Source organism: Arachis stenosperma, chromosome 2 (genome assembly GCF_014773155.1).
Source record: "Arachis stenosperma cultivar V10309 chromosome 2, arast.V10309.gnm1.PFL2, whole genome shotgun sequence".
Taxonomy (NCBI): domain Eukaryota; kingdom Viridiplantae; phylum Streptophyta; class Magnoliopsida; order Fabales; family Fabaceae; genus Arachis; species Arachis stenosperma.
The window spans coordinates 67,350,549-67,368,786 of NC_080378.1; the positions used below are offsets into that span (position 1 = coordinate 67,350,549).

At 39.1% G+C, this 18,238-nt stretch overlaps 1 non-coding gene across 1 annotated transcript; it reads right to left on the bottom strand.

Annotated features, from left to right (window-relative positions):
* Positions 1 to 13,938: 13,938 nt before the first annotated feature.
* LOC130965106 (small nucleolar RNA R71) lies at positions 13,939 to 14,046 on the bottom strand. Its single transcript, XR_009081160.1, has one exon. It is a non-coding gene; the product is annotated as a small nucleolar RNA R71 (small nucleolar RNA).
* Positions 14,047 to 18,238: the final 4,192 nt, after the last annotated feature.

An 18,238-nucleotide genomic window follows, 5' to 3' on the forward strand; every position in this document is an offset into this window, starting at 1 on the left:
CTATTTAAGATTGAATTTTCTCAATGCACTTATACTTTGCTTTAAATTACTAGTACCTAGGGGGTTTGAAAATTTATGTTTTGATTGCATCCTAGGACAAATTATTTAAAAGTGTATTTGAATTTAATCAAGTGAATTGAATTACTTGTTCATCTTGATTTCCATATCAATTTAATCATATAACAAGGTCCTTGTTTCTTTTTAATGCTTTGTATTTGTTTGAGTTAACTTGACTTGATTCTTATCAAGCTTGCCACTTTTTACAAAAAGTACCTTCTCCATGTGATTATTTTATTATTCTTGAGGATGAATAAGTAGTCTTCTTCTCATCATTGAATTGGTTATTGTTTTTGTGCTAATTTTTAACAATATTGCGCTTTCACTTACACAATTTCAAACTCCAATATTCTCTAAATTCAATTCACTCTTATTGTAATTGTCTAAGCTTGCTTGTGTTTAATTGATGCTCATCCTGTCCGTGCATCTTAAGTCATTTAATTGAGGAACTCATGCTTATTTTTTGATTGTGTGGATGCCTTTTAACCGGCCGTTGTGTGTATTCTAACCGCGCGCATAATTGAAATACGTGCCCGGCTTATTTTTATCGCACCACACTACTATGCAAACTTCCTCAATTAAATGCTTGTTTGTTTTTTCTTGGCTCTAAGTATGCACTGTATTTGCTTCTTCCTTTGCCTTTTTGTGCCACTTGCCTTAGGATTCCTAATTATACTCTATTCATTCTTTTTGGAGGATGAGCTGTAAAGGCAAGGAGCCAGTAGAGGAGGAGAATGCCGAGTATGGAGATGCCGATCCTGCATTGGGCTTGGCAAAATTTTTCAGCAGCCCGAGCCCCCACATCCGCCAGCTGAAGGTGGAGTGCTTTAGAGCCATTCTTCCCGAATTATGTTCATGCACGAAGGACCATGCAACGCTTAAGTGTGGGGGAGGATTTGTGATTTTTGGAGCATAAATTTTCTTCTCCGAACACTTTGCACTTTATTTTTGTTTTCTTTAATTATTTTTCTTATAGATATTTGTTAGTATTTTTTAATATTGCACCTTACTTTAGTTGATATATATATTGCATTTGCATCTTTTATGGGTATATATTCTATAGATAGAAGTTGTGATTGGATATTGTTGAATAGTATAGTACCTAGTTCAATTTTGTCCTAATTGTTTATGATGATTTTTTGGGTATTAGAAATTAGGAAAAGAACTAGGAAAATTTTGAACTTTACATCCATCACATCATACATAAATATATAGGAAATAATTTTGGTGAAAACAACAAAAATTTCCAAGAAATCTCTTTTAGGGCATTCCATTGTTTTGATTCGGAAAATTATTTTTAAGACTTGCTTAAATGGTTTTTGTGGAACATAGAAAGGATATAGAACAAAACACCAAATGAGATTTGGGCTTTTAATACGTGGTTGCATATTACAACCACAATCTTTATTCTTGTGTGCTATGCTCCTTCTATGATTGTGACGTTAGATTTCTTGATTCTTTATTTCCGATATTTGATGTTTTGAATGCATTTAGCATGATTGAGGCCATTTTTAAGCTAGGCTTACTCACCCATATAGCCTAACCCTTATATCTACCTTTGTGAGCTAATTTTGACCTTTTTAATCCCCTTTTGTTCTAATTGTTACCACATTACTAACCCTAAGCGAAAAATCAAGAATTGCATCTTTGATTAGCTTAGGTTGAGGTGTGTGTGTTATTCAAGTGTGGAGAATTTTCGAAAAATATTGGTAGAGACATAAAAATATTTTGAGTATTCTTTGAAAATTTTGAAAAATTGGTGCATATTCATGTATCAATTTGCTTAAAGCATATGCATTTGTCATAGAAAAAAATATAGAAAAAAATAAAATAAAAATATAATATAATAATAGCAAAAAGGGGACAAAGGTTGCCCCAAAAAAAGAAATATAAATAAGAAATGCATATGTGGACTTGGATGAAAAAGAGGCATGAATGTGTGTAAAAAGAAAGTACGGGGTAGTTAGAATGCATTTTAGTGAGTGGGTTGGTATATGTTGAATGGGATACTTGAGCTAATTAAAGATCCAATTTATTATTCCATTTGACCATATTAATCCTACCTTCACCCTAACCCCAATACAACCCTAAGAAGTCCTTATGATATGTGCATACATATATCAAATACTTGTTGATTGTTAGATGAATATCAAATTCTAGAAAGTATGATTAGAGGAGACTTGAGTGATTAAACCCTAGACACTGAGCATACACATTCGGTGGGGGTTCAATTACTCAATTCTATGTCTCCACCTCGAATTTTGTATTTTCTTGCAAGTTGCTTCATTTTTTATACTTGAATCAATTCTTTGGATTGTGATTGCATTGAATTTTTTCTTTGTTTAGTCCTATATGTCTACATTTTTGCTTGGAAATTTGATATTTTCTTTTCACCAAATCAATAGGACACTCTAGTATAGATGGATATAGATAATATTTAGTATACTAGCATGCATATACATAGTACATTTAATAAGTTGTTTACCCTTTGATCATTCTCCTTCTTTGTGTTTAGCATAAGGAATGCTATTGTTTAAGTGTGAGGGAATTGATGAGTCCATATTTGATGACAATTTTTTGGCTTGAATTGGACGAAGTTCATCACATAAACTCACACTTAATCACCAAAATAGTATACTTTTGTGATTTCTCTCTAATTTGAACCTAAATGTGAAAACATGCATTTTTGTGCTTAAATTGATAATTTTAATTCCACCTTTATTCCATTCGATGTCGTGATATATTTTGTTAAGTGATTTCAGGTCAATTAGGCGTGAATGGCTAGGCAAAAGTGGAAAGAAGAATGCAAAATGGGAGATTTCATGAAGAAAACAAAGGAAAAGCACACAGTCAAGTGTGCATACGCACAACCTTCTGTGCGTACAGACAAGTCCCAGCATGTGACTTCATTAAAATGTCACGTGGCTTGCGATTTTGGGGGCCTCTTGGCCCAATTTTTGATGTTTCTAAAATTGATTGGGTGCTATATCAAGGGGACTTCATTCCATATCAAGGGGGAGCTCATTTTTAGGATAGAAAACATTATTAGGAATTGGAGTAGAATAGTATAGAAAGTGCTCTCTTAGGGTTTTAATTAGGTTTCATTATAGAATTTTATAGTTTCAATTTTGGTCTTGGATTTTGCTCATCTCTTTTGTAAGTACTCTTTAATTTCTCATTAATTACATCACATCTACTTTTATGTTCTTATGGTTCTAGTTATTTTGTTAATATATGTAATTTTGATTCCTTGAAGTTTTGGTTGATGAATTTAATGTCTTCTGATTTCTATTTGCTTGATTTGAGTTTTTATTATTGATATTGTAAATAGTTTGGTTATAGTTTTCACTTTCTTTTGCAATTTCCTATGTTTTGCTTTATTGCCCACCAAGTGTTTGTGAAAATGCCACTTGGAGATTTTGAGTAGATTTTCACATCTTGACTTAAGAAATGAGTTCCTAGTACTAGAGTCATAATGTTCGACATTTAGTGGTAATTCTTGGGTTGTTAGTTGATTCTTGTTTCCAGTGACGCTAGCTTTTCACTAAGTTAATTAGTGAGTTAGCTAGGACTTATGGATTAAGGTCAATTATGCTTGTTTGACTTACTCCTCGATGTTAAGGGTTGACGAAGTGAGATTAACTCATCATAGTTGCCATAGTTATGGTTACGACGATGATAGGATTCCTTAATTCTCATTCCCAAGTCAAGGCTCTTTTATGCATTTATAGCATTTTCACTAAGTTTTGATCTTGCTTTCTTTTAGTTTGCATTAATTTCCTTTTTGATCGTTTGTTAGTTCTTTTATTCCTTAGTTCCTTTAATTTTCCGTTCCTTAATTGAAGAAAACCCCTTATTTCACAACCAAAATTGTGCACCTAAATTGCATGGTCCGAGGGAGACGACCCGGGACTTAAAAACTCCAGGTTATTAATTTGTTTTGGATTGTGACTGATGACCGGAATTCACTCCCCATATAAAAATGATGAATCCGTTCTTTTGACAAGCGCACCAAAATTATCGTCAAGTAATAACCCACAGTAGAGTGGGATTGTATCCACAGAGATTGGTAGGTTTGAGCAATTTTAATCAATTGGTGAATTAGTGAAGCTAAACAGAATAAATTGTGATTACAGAATCATAAATGGGCAGAAACATAAATGGCTAGAAGGTAAAGGAAAGCAGTAAAGTGCAGAAATAGAAATGACAAGAATGTAAAGGGCAGAAACATAAATGACTCAATTATAAATGGGAATGGGGATTTGCAGAATGTAAAAGAAAGCTATAAAGAAAGTGGTAGATGATAATGGGGGAATTAATTGAGATTGGGAGATGTTGCCTCTTTGGATTAATTCCAACTTATATCATCTTCAATCATGCAACTCATTGACCTCTTGGCAATCATGATTGATTGAGTCCCAATCCCTTAGTGACTCGATCTCTCGATCTTGATCAATAGCCAATTCCTTGGTCTAATTGCTCATGAAGAGAGATATGCTTGATCCCTGATTATACCACACATCATCATAGGTCCAAGTAGAGGGAGGATTATATGTCACCATATCCAAACACCAAAACCCAGATTCTACTCAAGTGTGAGAAGGGATTTCTAGCATGGTTTCATGTTTCCTTTTCCAAGGTTCCCATGAAACCCATTTTGCATTCAATCTCTTTTCCAAGATAATTGAACACTAAACATGAAGAGCGAAATTCCTTCTAGCAAATCAAAGAGAAGATGAAGAGAAGAAAAATTTACTATCATTAATCCATCAAGTACAACAGAGCTCCATCTCTCAATGAGAGGGAATTTAGCTACTCATAGCTTAGAGAAAAGTACTTAAGATGGAGAAGATGATGAAGTGAAGAGTAAATCTAAAAGCTCTCTAACTGCTTAACCCCCCCTTTTTAGTACTTTTTGGGGTTATTTATACTACTCCTAGCTCTCAAAAATAAAGGAAAATACAAAAGTGAAAAGAAAAATACAATTTGGAGGTAAAAGAAACTCAATAAACATGATCTCCCAACTGGCGTGTGGCTGGCGCTTCAGTAGCGTTTCAGGCCTCACTCTGATTCTGGCTTGGCGTGCCACACCCAGCATTCAAGTGGCACGCACCTCCTTCATTAGCATCCCTAGCGTGCCATGCCTTTGAGCCCAAGTGGCACGCCCAGGGTCTTTTAATCACTTGTGTAGCCTGGCGTGCCACGCCTTCGAGCCCAAGTGGCACGCCCAGGTCTTCTCCCTCTTCTTCTTACTTCTGGAAAATTGAACTAGCATGGCACGCCCAGGTTCTGGCGTGCCACGCCCATGCTGTGTGCTTGATCCATCTCTCTGGAAAGTTGAACTAGCGTGGCACGCCCAGGGTCTGGCATGCCACGCCCATTTGTGTGCTTGGCTCCTTCGCTGGCATGCCACGCCCAGCATTCAAGTGGCACACCCAGTTCCTTTCTTGGTTGATTGGTGATCATGGCGTGCCACGCTTGAGATTCAAGTGGCACGTCTAGGTGGAGAATGGTAGTTGGCATGCTACGCCTTTGATACCAAGTGGCACGCCCTCTTGGTTGGCCTCCTAACTCTTTCTCTGAAAAATATAACCAGCGTGCCACACGCAGAGGCTGGCGTGCCACGCCCATCATTTTCGCTTGGTTCCATTCGCTGGCGTGCCACACCCAGCATTCAAGTGGCACGCCATAGTGAGACTTTTGAGCTGGCGTGCCATGCCTTCGGTACCAAGTGGCATGCCTAGACCTTACTTTGGCTTTCTTGTACATTGGCGTGCCATGCCTGGATGCTCAAGTGGCACGCCCAAGTGAGAGGGAAAGCTTGGTGTGCCACGCCTTCGACCTTATGTGGCACACCCAGACCTTTTTAGTCTTCAACTTCTTCTCTGGAATCTTGTACTAGCGTGCCACACCATGCTTCTGGCGTGCCACGCCAATACATTTTTGTGGCGTTTGCTTCAAGTGGCACGCCAGTTTCACACGCCCAGCTTGTTTTGTTGTTTTCTTTCCATTTTTGAAGTCTTTTTCTCCTGAAATTCAGCACAAACTCATTTCAAAGCAATGTACTATAATATTCATCAAATATTGCATGAATTGCAATGATCAAATGAGTTTATGCTCTTTTATGGTCCTTTTTATGCAAGAAAAAAGGGTACATGATGCAAGTCATCAGTGACAAACCTTTAAATTTAAACTTCGATTGAGACTTAATTGTTGATTCGGAACTATACTTGCAACGAAGTTACAATTTGAGAAATTCCGAGTTGACATTTGGTCTTCATAAAGCCCTTAACCTTTAACAAGAGAGGTTTAGTTGTTCATGGTAGAGAAGAACACAACTAAACTCGAGAGAGGTGGTGTACAATCTGTAAATTGACATCCTCCTCTTGTGAATATTGTTCACTTATTTATATCTAACTTCCTAACTAATTCAAATTCAAAAGCTACTCTAATTTTATCTTTTAGAAAGATGAATTATTCAAATTCAAATCTAATCTAATTTAATCGAAACAACCGAATCTTATCTTTCTAAAAGAGGTTGTTTCTAACTAATCACTTAAATCTTGAATCTTGAATTTAGTTGAAGCTTCCTTGGAGTTGGTGGTGCACGAAATTACAATCACACTTTTGCAATCTCGCACAACTAACCAGCAAGTGCACTGGGTCGTCCAAGTAATACCTTACGTGAGTAAGGGTCGATCCCACGGAGATTGTCGGCTTGAAGCAAGCTATGGTTATCTTGTAACTCTTAGTCAGGATATTAAAAATTATCAGGATTGATTGTGAAAAGCAAAAGAACATGAAATAAGTACTTGATTTGCAGTAATGGAGAATAGGTTGAGGTTTTGGAGATGCTCTGTCTTCTGAACCTCTGCTTTCCTACTGTCTTCTTCTTCAAACACGCAAGACTCCTTCCATGCCAAGCTGTATGTAGGGTTTCACTGTTGTCAATGGCTACCTCCCATCCTCTCAGTGAAAATGTTCAACGCGCTCTGTCACAGCACGGCTAATCATCTGTCGGTTCTCAATCAGGTTGGAATAGAATCCAGTGATTCTTTTGCATCTGTCACTAACACCCAGCCCTCAGGAGTTTGAAGCTTGTCACAGTCATTCAATCCTTGAATCCTACTCAGAATACCACAGACAAGGTTTAGACCTTCCGGATTCTCTTGAATGCCGCCATCAATTATAGCTTATACCACGAAGATTCTGATTAAGGAATCCAAGAGATATCTACTCAATCTAAGGTAGAACGGAGGTGGTTGTCAGGCACACGTTCATAGGTGAGAATGATGATGAGTGTCACGGATCATCACATTCATCAGGTTTAAGAACAAGTGATATCTTAGAATGGAGGCAAGCATGATTGAATGAAAAACAGTAGTAATTGCATTAATCCATCAAGACACAGCAGAGCTCCTCACCCCCAACCATGGGGTTTAGAGACTCATGCTGTAGAAGATACATTGAGAAATGTGTAAAGTGTCATGAGGTACAGATACAATGTCAAAAGATCCTATTAATAGTGAACTAGTAACCTAGGGTTTACAGAAATGAGTAAATGACAGAAAAATCCACTTCCGGGCCCACTTGGTGTGTGCTTGGGCTGAGCATTGAAGCATTTTCGTGTAGAAACTCTTCCTGGAGTTAAACGCCAGCTTTTATGCCAGTTTGGGCGTTTAACTCCAATTTTTATGCCAGTTCCAGCGTTAAACGCTGGGAATTCTGAAGCTGATTTGCAACGCCGATTTGGGCCATCAAATCTCAGGCAAAGTATGGACTATTATATATTGCTGGAAAGCCCAGGATGTCTACTTTCCAAATCCATTGAGAGCGCGCCAATTGGGCTTCTGTAGCTCCAGAAAAGCTACTTCGAGTGCAGGGAGGTCAGAATCCAACAGCATCTGCAGTCCTTTTCAGTCTCTGAATCAGATTTTTGCTCAGGTCCCTCAATTTCAGCCAGAAAATACCTGAAATCACAGAAAAACACACAAACTCATAGTAAAGTCCAGAAAAGTGAATTTTAATTAAAAACTAATAAAAATATACTAAAAACTAACTAAATCATACTAAAAACATACTAAAAACAATGCCAAAAAGCGTATAAATTATCCGCTCATCACAACACCAAACTTAAATTGTTGCTTGTCCCCAAGCAACTGAAAATCAAAATAGAATAAAAAGAAGAGAATATACTATAGACTCCAAAATATCAAAGAAGCTTAGCTCCAATTAGATGAGCGGGACTAGTAGCTTTTTGCTTCCGAACAGTTTTGGCATCTCGCTTTATCCTTTGAAGTTCAGAATGATTGGCATCCAGAGGAACTCAGAACTCAGATAATGTTATTGATTTGCCTAGTTAAGTATGGTGATTCTTGAACATAGCCTTTTTTATGAGTCTTGGCTGTGGCCCAAAGCACTCTGTCTTCCAGTATTACCACCGGATACATACATGCCACAGACATATACTTGGGTGAACCTTTTCAGATTGTGACTCATCTTTGCTAGAGTCCCCAATTAGAGGTGTCCAGGGTTCTTAAGCACACTCTTTTTGCCTTGGATCACAACTTTATTTCTTTCTTTTTCTTCTTCTCTTTTTTTTTTCATTTTTTTTGCTTTTTCTTGCTTCAAGAATCAATTTGATGATTTTTCAGATCCTCAATAACAGTTCTCCCTTTCCATCATTCTTTCAAGAGCCAACAATTTTAACATTCTTAAAACAACAAATTCAAAAGACATATGCACTGTTCAAGCATTCATTCAGAAAACAAAAAGTATTGTCACCACATCAAACTAATTCAACTAGTTTCAGAGATGAATTCGAAATCCTGTACTTCTTGTTCTTTTGTGATTAAAGCATTTTTCATTTAAGAGAGGTGATGGATTCATAGGACATTCATAGCTTTAAGACATGAACTTTAAATTTTATTAATCATGAATTAAGAACAAGACTCAAAAATAGATATAAGATAAGACTAATAGTAATAGAAAACAAAAAATTTAAATAGGCTCCTAATGATAGAGGTTATCACAGAGTTAGGACTCAACAACCTTGATTTTGAGAAGTGGATGCTCCCTCCACTTGAGGGGAGAGCTTTTGGCGTTTCATCTCTTGAAGTTCACGCCCCTGCTTCTCTTGTTCCTTCAGCAATTTGCAGAGCATGCAGTTCTGATTCTGCTGTTCTTCCTTAAGTTGCTCCATAGTTTCTTGCAACTTGGTGATAGATGCTTCTAGGCTGGCCCAGTAGTCAATTTCAGAAAATTCAGGGAGGAACTCCTGCGCTCTCTTTTTGATAGAGTTGTCTTGCATTTGTCCTTCCATTGACTTCTTGGTGATTGGATGTTCAATGGGTATGAATTCATCTACTCCCATTTTTACCCCAGCCTCTTTACAGAACAAGGAGATCAAGCTTGGGTAAGCCAGTTTGGCTTCAGTGGAATTCTTATTTGCAATTGTGTAGATCTCACAAGCAATCAGATGATGAACCTCCACTTCTTTTCCAAGCATAATGCAATGAATCATCACTGCTCTCTTGATAGTAACCTCAGAACGGTTGCTAGTGGGCAATATGGAACGCCCAATAAAGTCTAGCCAACCTCTTGCAATTGGTTTGAGGTCTCCCCTCTTGAGTTGGTTTGGGACACCTTTTGAATTGGTTATCCATTTAGTTCCAAGGAGGTATATGTCCTCTAGAACTTGATCCAACCCTTTATCTGCTCTCACCATCCTCCTATTAAAGGATTCAGGATCATCTTGCAGTTGAGGCAATTTGAAGACCTCTCTTATTTTGTCCAGATGGAAGTAAATAATTTTCCCTCTGACTATGGTTCTGTAGGTATGAAAAGCAGTTCCAGTCATTCTCTGCTTATCTGTCAGCCACAGATTTGAGTAGAATTCCTGAACCATATTCCTTCCAACCTTTGTCTCAGGGTTGGTTAGAACTTCCCATCCTCTGTTTCGAATTTGCTCTTGGATCTCTGGATATTCATCTTCTTTCAGATTGAATTTGACTTCCGGGATCACTGACCTCAGACCCATTATTTTATGGTAATGGTCTGCATGTTCTTTGGTTAAGAACTTCTCTTGACTCCAAACATCCTTTGGATTATTCACTTTCTTGCCTCTTGAATTGGTTTGTTTTCCTCTAGGAGCCATGATCTTGATAAATCTTGGCCTAGTGATCACGGAAAGCACACCAAACTTAGAGGTTTGCTTGTCCTCAAGCAAAAGGAGGCAAAGAGGAGAGAGAGTGATGAGCGGATAATTTGTATCCTTTTTGGCATTGTTTTTAGTATGTTTTTAGTAGTTTTAGTTGAGTTCTTAGTATATTTTTATTAGTTTTTAGTCAAAATTCACTTTTCTGGACTTTACTATGAGTTTGTGTGTTTTTCTGTGATTTCAGATATTTTCTGGCTGAAATTGAGGGACCTGAGCAAAAATCTGATCCAGAGACTGAAAAGGACTGTAGATGCTGTTGGATTCTGACCTCCCTACACTCGAAGTGGATTTTCTGGAGCTACAGAAGCCCAATTGGCGCGCTCTCAACGGCGTTGGAAAGTAGACATCCTGGGCTTTCCAGCAATATATGATAGTCCATACTTTGCCCAAGATTTGATGGCCCAAACTGGCGTTCAAAGTCACCCTCAGGAATTCCAGCGTTAAATGCCGGAACTGGCACCTAAATGGGAGTTAAACGCCCAAACTGGCATAAAAGCTGGCGTTTAACTCCAAGAAGAGTCTCTACAAGAAATTTCTCCATTGCTCAGCCCAAGCACACACCAAGTGGGCCCGGAAGTGGATTTTTATGTCATTTACTCATCTCTGTACACCCTAGGCTACTAGTTTTCTATAAATAGGACCTTTTACTATTGTATTAGAGAGCCTTTTGATCATGTTTTTATGATTGAACTCACTTTGGGAGGCTGGCCATTCGGCCATGCCTAGACCTTGTTCTTATGTATTTTCAACGGTGGAGTTTCTACACACCATAGATTAAGGTGTGGAGCTCTGCTGTACCTCGAGTATTAATGCAATTACTATTGTTCTTCTATTCAATTCCGCTTGTTCTTTGTCCAAGATATCACTTGTTCTTCAACTTGATGAATGTGATGATCCGTGACACTCATCATCATTCTCACCTATGAGCAAGGTGACTGACAACCACTTCTGTTCTACAAGCAATCAAGGCTCTAGTGAATATCTCTTGGATTCCTGATACACGATGCATGGTTGATCGCCTGACAACCGAGTGCTCGCCTGACAAACGAGCCAGCCATTCCGTGAGATCAGAGTCTTCGTGGTATAGGCGAGAACTGATGGCGGCATTTAAGAGAATCCGGAAGGTCTAAACCTTGTCTGTGGTATTCTGAGTAGGATTCAATGATTGAATGACTGTGACGTGCTTCAAACTCCTAGCAGGCGGGGCGTTAGTGACAGACGCAAAAGAATCAATGGATTCTATTCCGGCCTGACCGAGAACCGACAGCTGATTAGCCATATGCTGTGACAGAGCATGGGAACATTTTCACTGAGAGGATGGGAGGTAGCCACTGACAACGGTGAAACCCTACACAAGCTTGCCATAGAAAGGAGTAAGAAGGATTGGATGAAGACAGTAGGAAAGCAGAGAGACGGAAGGGAAGGCATCTTCATACGCTTGTCTGAAGTTCCTACCAATGAATTACATAAGTACCTCTATCTTTATCTTTATGCTTTATTCGTTCATCACTATACCCATTTGAGTCTGCCTGACTAAGATTTACAAGGTGACCATAGCTTGCTTCATACCAACAATCTCCGTGGGATCGACCCTTACTCACGTAAGGTATTACTTGGACGACCCAGTGCACTTGCTGGTTAGTTGTGTGAAGTTGTAGTGATCACAATTTCGCGCTACCAAGTTTTTGGCGCCGTTGCCGGGGATTGTTTTGTGTATGGACAACTGACGGTTCATCTTGTTGCTTAGATTAGGTATTTTTCTTCAGAGTTCTTAAGAATGAATTCTAGTGTTTCATGATGATCTGTTGAAATCTGGCTGGCTGAGAAGCCATGTCTAATCTTATTGGACCGAGGTTTCAACTAATCATCACAATAGCTTGTTGATTTCTATCAATCTTGCTATTGGAGCAATGATCTGCTAAGGCTTGGCTGGCCATTGGCCATGTCTAGTGTTTTGGACCGAAGCTTTCTTTGAAAGCTTGGCTGGCTGTGAAGCCATGTCTAATTCCTGGACCGGAGTCTTAGACTAGCATTGCAATGATTCCTGGAATCCAAATTAAGAATTCTGAAACTTTTATTTTCTATTTCCATATAATTTTCGAAAAAAAGCACAAAAAATTTTAAAAATCATAAAAACCAAAAATATTTTATGTTTCTTGTTTGAGTCTAGTGTCTAATTTTAAGTTTGGTGTCTTGCATGTATTGTTTATTTGATCTTGGTTCTATTTTCAAGTCAATAGTACAGGGAACTGAAGAGTCAGAACATGCAGCAGAGGAATTACACAGAAAAAGCTGGGCGTTCAAAACGCCCAGTGAAGAAGGACAGACTGGCGTTTAAACGCCAGCCAGGGTACCTGGTTGGGCGTTTAACGCCCAAAAAGGTAGCATTTTGGGCGTTAAACGCCAGAATGGATACCATTCTGGGCGTTTAACGCCAGGATGGCACAAGGGGGAGGATTTTGTTTTCAAATCAATTTTTTTTTCAAGTTTTCAAAGTTTTTCAAAATCAAATCTTTTTCAAATCATATCTTTTCAATCAAATGTTTTCAAAATCAATTTCTTTCCTTTTTCAAAGATACTTGCTGTCAATTAATGATTTGATTCAACATTTCAAGTATGTTGCCTTTTCTGTTGAGAAAGGTTTAATGCTTGAATCATATCTTTTCTTGACAGCCAAGTTATTAATTTTTAAAATCAAATCTTTTTAAAATTGTTTTCAAATCATATTTTCTCAATCACATATTTTTAAAAATCAATCATATCTTCTTAACCTCATCTTTTTCAAAATAGCTTTCAATCAAATCTTTTTGACTTCTAATTTCAAAATCTTTTTCAAAAATCACTTGATTTCTTTCCCACTCTTATTTTCGAAAATCAATTAGTGTTTTTCAAAATGTTTTCAAATTCTTTAACTTAATTTTCGAAAATCCTCTTCCCCTCTTCCCACATCCTTTTATTTATGGAGTACCACTCCTTCTCAATGCACAATTCGAACTCTCTCTAATTTAGTTCGAATTCTTCTACCTCTTTCTTCTATTTTTCTGTTCTTCTGACACCTCAAGGAATCTCTGTACTGTGACATAGAGGATTCCACATTTTCTTGTTCTCTTCTCTTTCATATGAGCAGGAGCAGAGACAAAGGCATTCTTGTTGAAGCTGACCCTGAACCTGAAAGGACCTTGAAGCGAAAGCTAAGAGAAGCTAAGGCACAATTCTCTATAGAGGACCTAACAGAAATCTTCAAGGAAGAAGAACCCATGGCAGCCGAAAACAACAACAATGCAAACAATGCAAGGAAGGTGCTGGGTGACTTTACTGCACCTACTCCCGATTTCTATGGGAGAAGCATCTCTATCCCTGCCATTGGAGCAAACAACTTTGAGCTTAAGCCTCAATTAGTTTCTCTAATGCAACAGAATTGCAAGTTTCATGGACTTCCACTGGAAGATCCTCATCAGTTTTTAGCTGAATTCTTGTAAATCTGTGACACTGTCAAGACTAATGGGGTAGACCCTGAGGTCTATAGACTTATGCTATTCCCCTTTGCTGTAAGAGACAGAGCTAGGACATGGTTGGACTCACAACCTAAAGAAAGCCTGGACTCATGGGAAAAGCTAGTCAATGCCTTCTTGGCAAAGTTCTTTTCACCTCAAAAATTGAGTAAGCTTAGAGTGGAAGTCCAAACCTTCAGACAAAAGGATGGAGAATCCCTCTATGAAGCTTGGGAAAGATACAAACAATTGATCAGAAAATGTCCTTCTGACATGCTTTCTGAATGGAGCATCATAGGTATTTTCTATGATGGTCTCTCTGAACTGTCCAAGATGTCCTTGGATAGCTCAGCTGGAGGATCTCTTCATTTGAAGAAGACGCCTACAGAAGCTCAAGAGCTAATTGAAATGGTTGCAAATAACCAATTCATGTACACTTCTGAAAGGAATCCTGTGAACAATGGGACTAATCAGAAGAAAGGAGTTCTTGAGATTGATGCTCTGAATGCCATTCTGGCTCAGAACAAGATATTGACTCAACAAGTCAATTTGATTTCTCAAAGTCTGTTTGGAATGCAAAATGCACCAAGCAGTACTAAGGATGCTTCATCTGAAGAAGAAGCTTATGATCCTGAGAACCCTTCAATGGAAGAGGTGAATTACCTAGGAGAACCCTATGGAAACACCTATAATTCTTCATGGAGAAATCACCCAAATTTCTCATGGAAGAATCAAGAGAGACCTCAACAAGGTTTCAACAACAATAATGGTGGAAGAAACAGGTTTAGCAATGGCAAGCCTTTTCCATCATCTTCTCAGCAACAGATAGAGAATTCTGAGCAGAACCCCTCTGACTTAGCAACTATGGTCTCTAATCTAATCAAAACCACTCAAAGTTTCATGACTGAAACAAGGTCCTCCATTAGGAATTTGGAGGCACAAGTGGGACAGCTGAGCAAGAAAATTACTGAACTCCCTCCTAGTACTCTCCCAAGCAACACAGAAGAAAATCCAAAAGGAGAGTGCAAGGCCATTAACATGGCCGAATTTGGAGAGGAAGGAAAGGCAGTGAACGCCACTGAGGAAGACCTCAATGGGCGTGCACTGACCTCCACTGAGTTTCCCAATGAGGAACCATGGGAATCTGAGGCTCAAAATGAGACCATAGAGATTCCATTGGACTTACTTCTGCCATTCATGAGCTCTGATGAGTATTCTTCCTCTGAAAAGGATGAGTATGTCACTGAAGAGCAAGTTGCTAAATACCTTGGAGCAATCATGAAGCTAAATGACAAGTTATTTGGAAATGAGACTTGGGAGAATGAACCTCATTTGCTCACCAAAGAACTGGATGACTTGTCTAGGCAGAAATTACCTCAAAAGAGACAAGATCCTGGGAAGTTTTCAATACCTTGTACCATAGGCACCATGACCTTCAAGAAGGCTCTGTGTGACTTAGGGTCAAGTGTAAACCTCATGCCCCTCTCTGTAATGGAGAAGCTAGGGATCTTTGAGGTGCAAGCTGCAAGAATCTCATTAGAGATGGCAGACAACTCAAGAAAACAAGCTCATGGACTTGTAGAGGATGTTTTGGTGAAGATTGAAGACCATTACATCCCTGCTGATTTCATAGCCCTAGAGACTGGGAAGTGCATGGATGAAACCATCATCCTTGGTAGACCCTTCCTAGCCACAGCAAAGGCTGTGATTAATGTTGATAGAGGCGAACTGACCATTCAAGTGAATGAAGAATCCTTTGTGTTTAAGGCTCAAGGATATCCCTCTGTCACCATGGAGAGGAAGCATGAAGAGCTTCTCTCAAATCAGAGTCAAACAGAGCCCCCACAGTCAAACTCTAAGTTTGGTGTTGGGAGGCCACAACCAAACTCTAAGTTTGGTGTTGAACCCCCACATTCAAACTCTAAGTTTGGTGTTGGGAGGTTCCAACATTGCTCTGAGAAAATGTGAGGCTCCATGAGAGCCCTCTGTCAAGCTACTGACATTAAAGAAGCGCTTGTTGGGAGGCAACCCAATGTTATATTTTATCTATTTTCTTTTGTTATTTTATTTATTTTGTAGGTTGATGATCATAAGAAGACACAAAATCAATGAAGAAAGCAAAAACAGAATGAAAAACAGGAAGAAAAACAGCACACCCTGGAGGAAGAACCCACTGGCGTTTAAACGCCAGTGAGGCTAGCAGTTGGGCGTTTAACGCCCAGTCTGGCACCATTCTGGGCGTTTAACGCCAGAAAGGGGCACCAGACTGGCGTTAAACGCCAGAAAAGGGCAAGAACCTGGCGTTAAACGCCAGGAATGGGCACCAGCCCGGCGTTTAACGCCAGAAATGGCTCAAAACGTGATTTTGAATGCCATTTGGTGCAGGGATGACTTTTCCTTGACACCACAGGATCTGTGGACCCCACAGGATCCCCACCAACTCCACCACTCTCTTTCTTCTTCACCCATTCACCAATCACCTCAATACCTCTTCCCCAAAAACCCTTCACCTATCAAATCCCTTCTTTCTCGTCACCACTCACATCCATCCTTCATAAAACCCCACCTACCTCACCATTCAAATTCATGATTTCTCTTTCTTCTTCTACTCTCTTCTTTCTTCTTTTGCTCGAGGACGAGCAAACCTTTTAAGTTTGGTGTGGTAAAAGCGTTGCTTTTTCGTTTTTTCATAACCATTTATGGCATCCAAGGCCGGAGAAACCTCTAAAAAGAGGAAAGGGAAGGCAAAAGCTTCTACCTCCGAGTCATGGGAGATGGAAAGATTCATCTCAAGGGTGCATCAAGACCACTTCTATGAAGTTGTGGCCTTGAAGAAGGTGATCCCCGAGGTCCCTTTTTCACTCAAAAAGGGTGAATATCCGGAGATCCGACATGAGATCCGAAGAAGAGGTTGGAAAGTTCTTACCAACCCCATTCAACAAGTCGGAATCTTGATGGTTCAAGAGTTCTATGCCAATGCATGGATCACCAAGAACCATGATCAAAGTGTGAACCCGGATCCAAAGAATTATCTTACTATGGTTCGGGGGAAATACTTGGATTTTAGTCCGGAAAGTGTAAGGTTGGCATTCAAATTGCCCATGATGCAAGGAGATGAACACCCTTACACTAGAAGGGTCAACTTTGATCAAAGGTTGGACCAAGTCCTCACAGTCATATGTGAAGAGGGCGCACAATGGAAGAGAGATTCAAGAGGCAAGCCGGTTCAATTAAGAAGGCATGACCTCAAACCCGTGGCTAGAGGATGGTTGGAGTTTATCCAACGCTCAATCATTCCCACTAGCAACCGGTCTGAAGTTACTCTAGACCGGGCCATCATGATTCATAGCATCATGATTGGAGAAGAAGTGGAAGTTCATGAGGTTATAGCCCAAGAGCTCTATAAGGTGGCGGACAAGTCCTCTACCTTAGCAAGGTTAGCCTTTCCTCATCTCATTTGTCACCTCTGTTATTCAGTTGGAGTTGACATAGAGGGAGATATCCCCATTGATGAGGATAAGCCCATCACCAAGAAAAGGATGGAGCACACAAGAGACCCCACTCATCATGAGATCCCTGAGATGCCTCAAGGGATGCACTTTCCTCCACAAAACTATTGGGAGCAACTGAACACCTCCCTAGGAGAATTGAGTTCCAACATGGGACAACTAAGGGTGGAGCATCAAGAACACTCCATCATCCTCCATGAAATTAGAGAAGACCAAAGGATCATGGGAGAGGAGCAACAAAGACAAGGAAGAGACATTGAGGAGCTCAAGCACTCCATAGGATCTTCAAGAGGAAGAAAGAGCCGCCATCACTAAGGTGGACCCGTTCTTTAATCTCCCTTGTTCTTTATTTCCTGTTTTTCGAAAATTAATGCTTATGTTTGTCCATGTTTGTGTCTTGTGATCATTAGTGTCTTAGTGTCTATGCCTTAAAGTTATGAATTTCCTATGAATCCATCACCTTTCTTAAATAAACAAACGTGCTTAATTGAAAAGAAAAAGAATTGCATGAATTTTGAATTTTATAGCAGTTTAATTATTTTGATGTGGTGGCATTACTTTTGTCTTCTGAATGTATGCTTAAACAGTGCATATGTCTTTTGAATTTGTGGTTCATGAATGTTGGCTCTTGAAAGAATGATGAAAAAGGAGACATGTTACTGAGGATCTGAAAAATCATAAAAATGATTCTTGAAGCAAGAAAAAGCAGTGAATACAAAAAAAAAAGAGGAAGCGAAAAAAAAACCGAAAAAAAAAGAGAAAGAGAAAAAGAAAGAAAAAGAAAGAATAAAGTAGCTGTGTCACAATTATGTGTCTGGACACCTCTAGTTGGGGACTCTAGCAAAGCTGAGTCACAATCTGAAAAGGTTCACCCAATTATGTGTCTGTGGCATGTATGTATCCGGTGGTAATACTGGAAGACAGAGTGCTTTGGGCCATGGCCAAGACTCATAGAGTAGCTG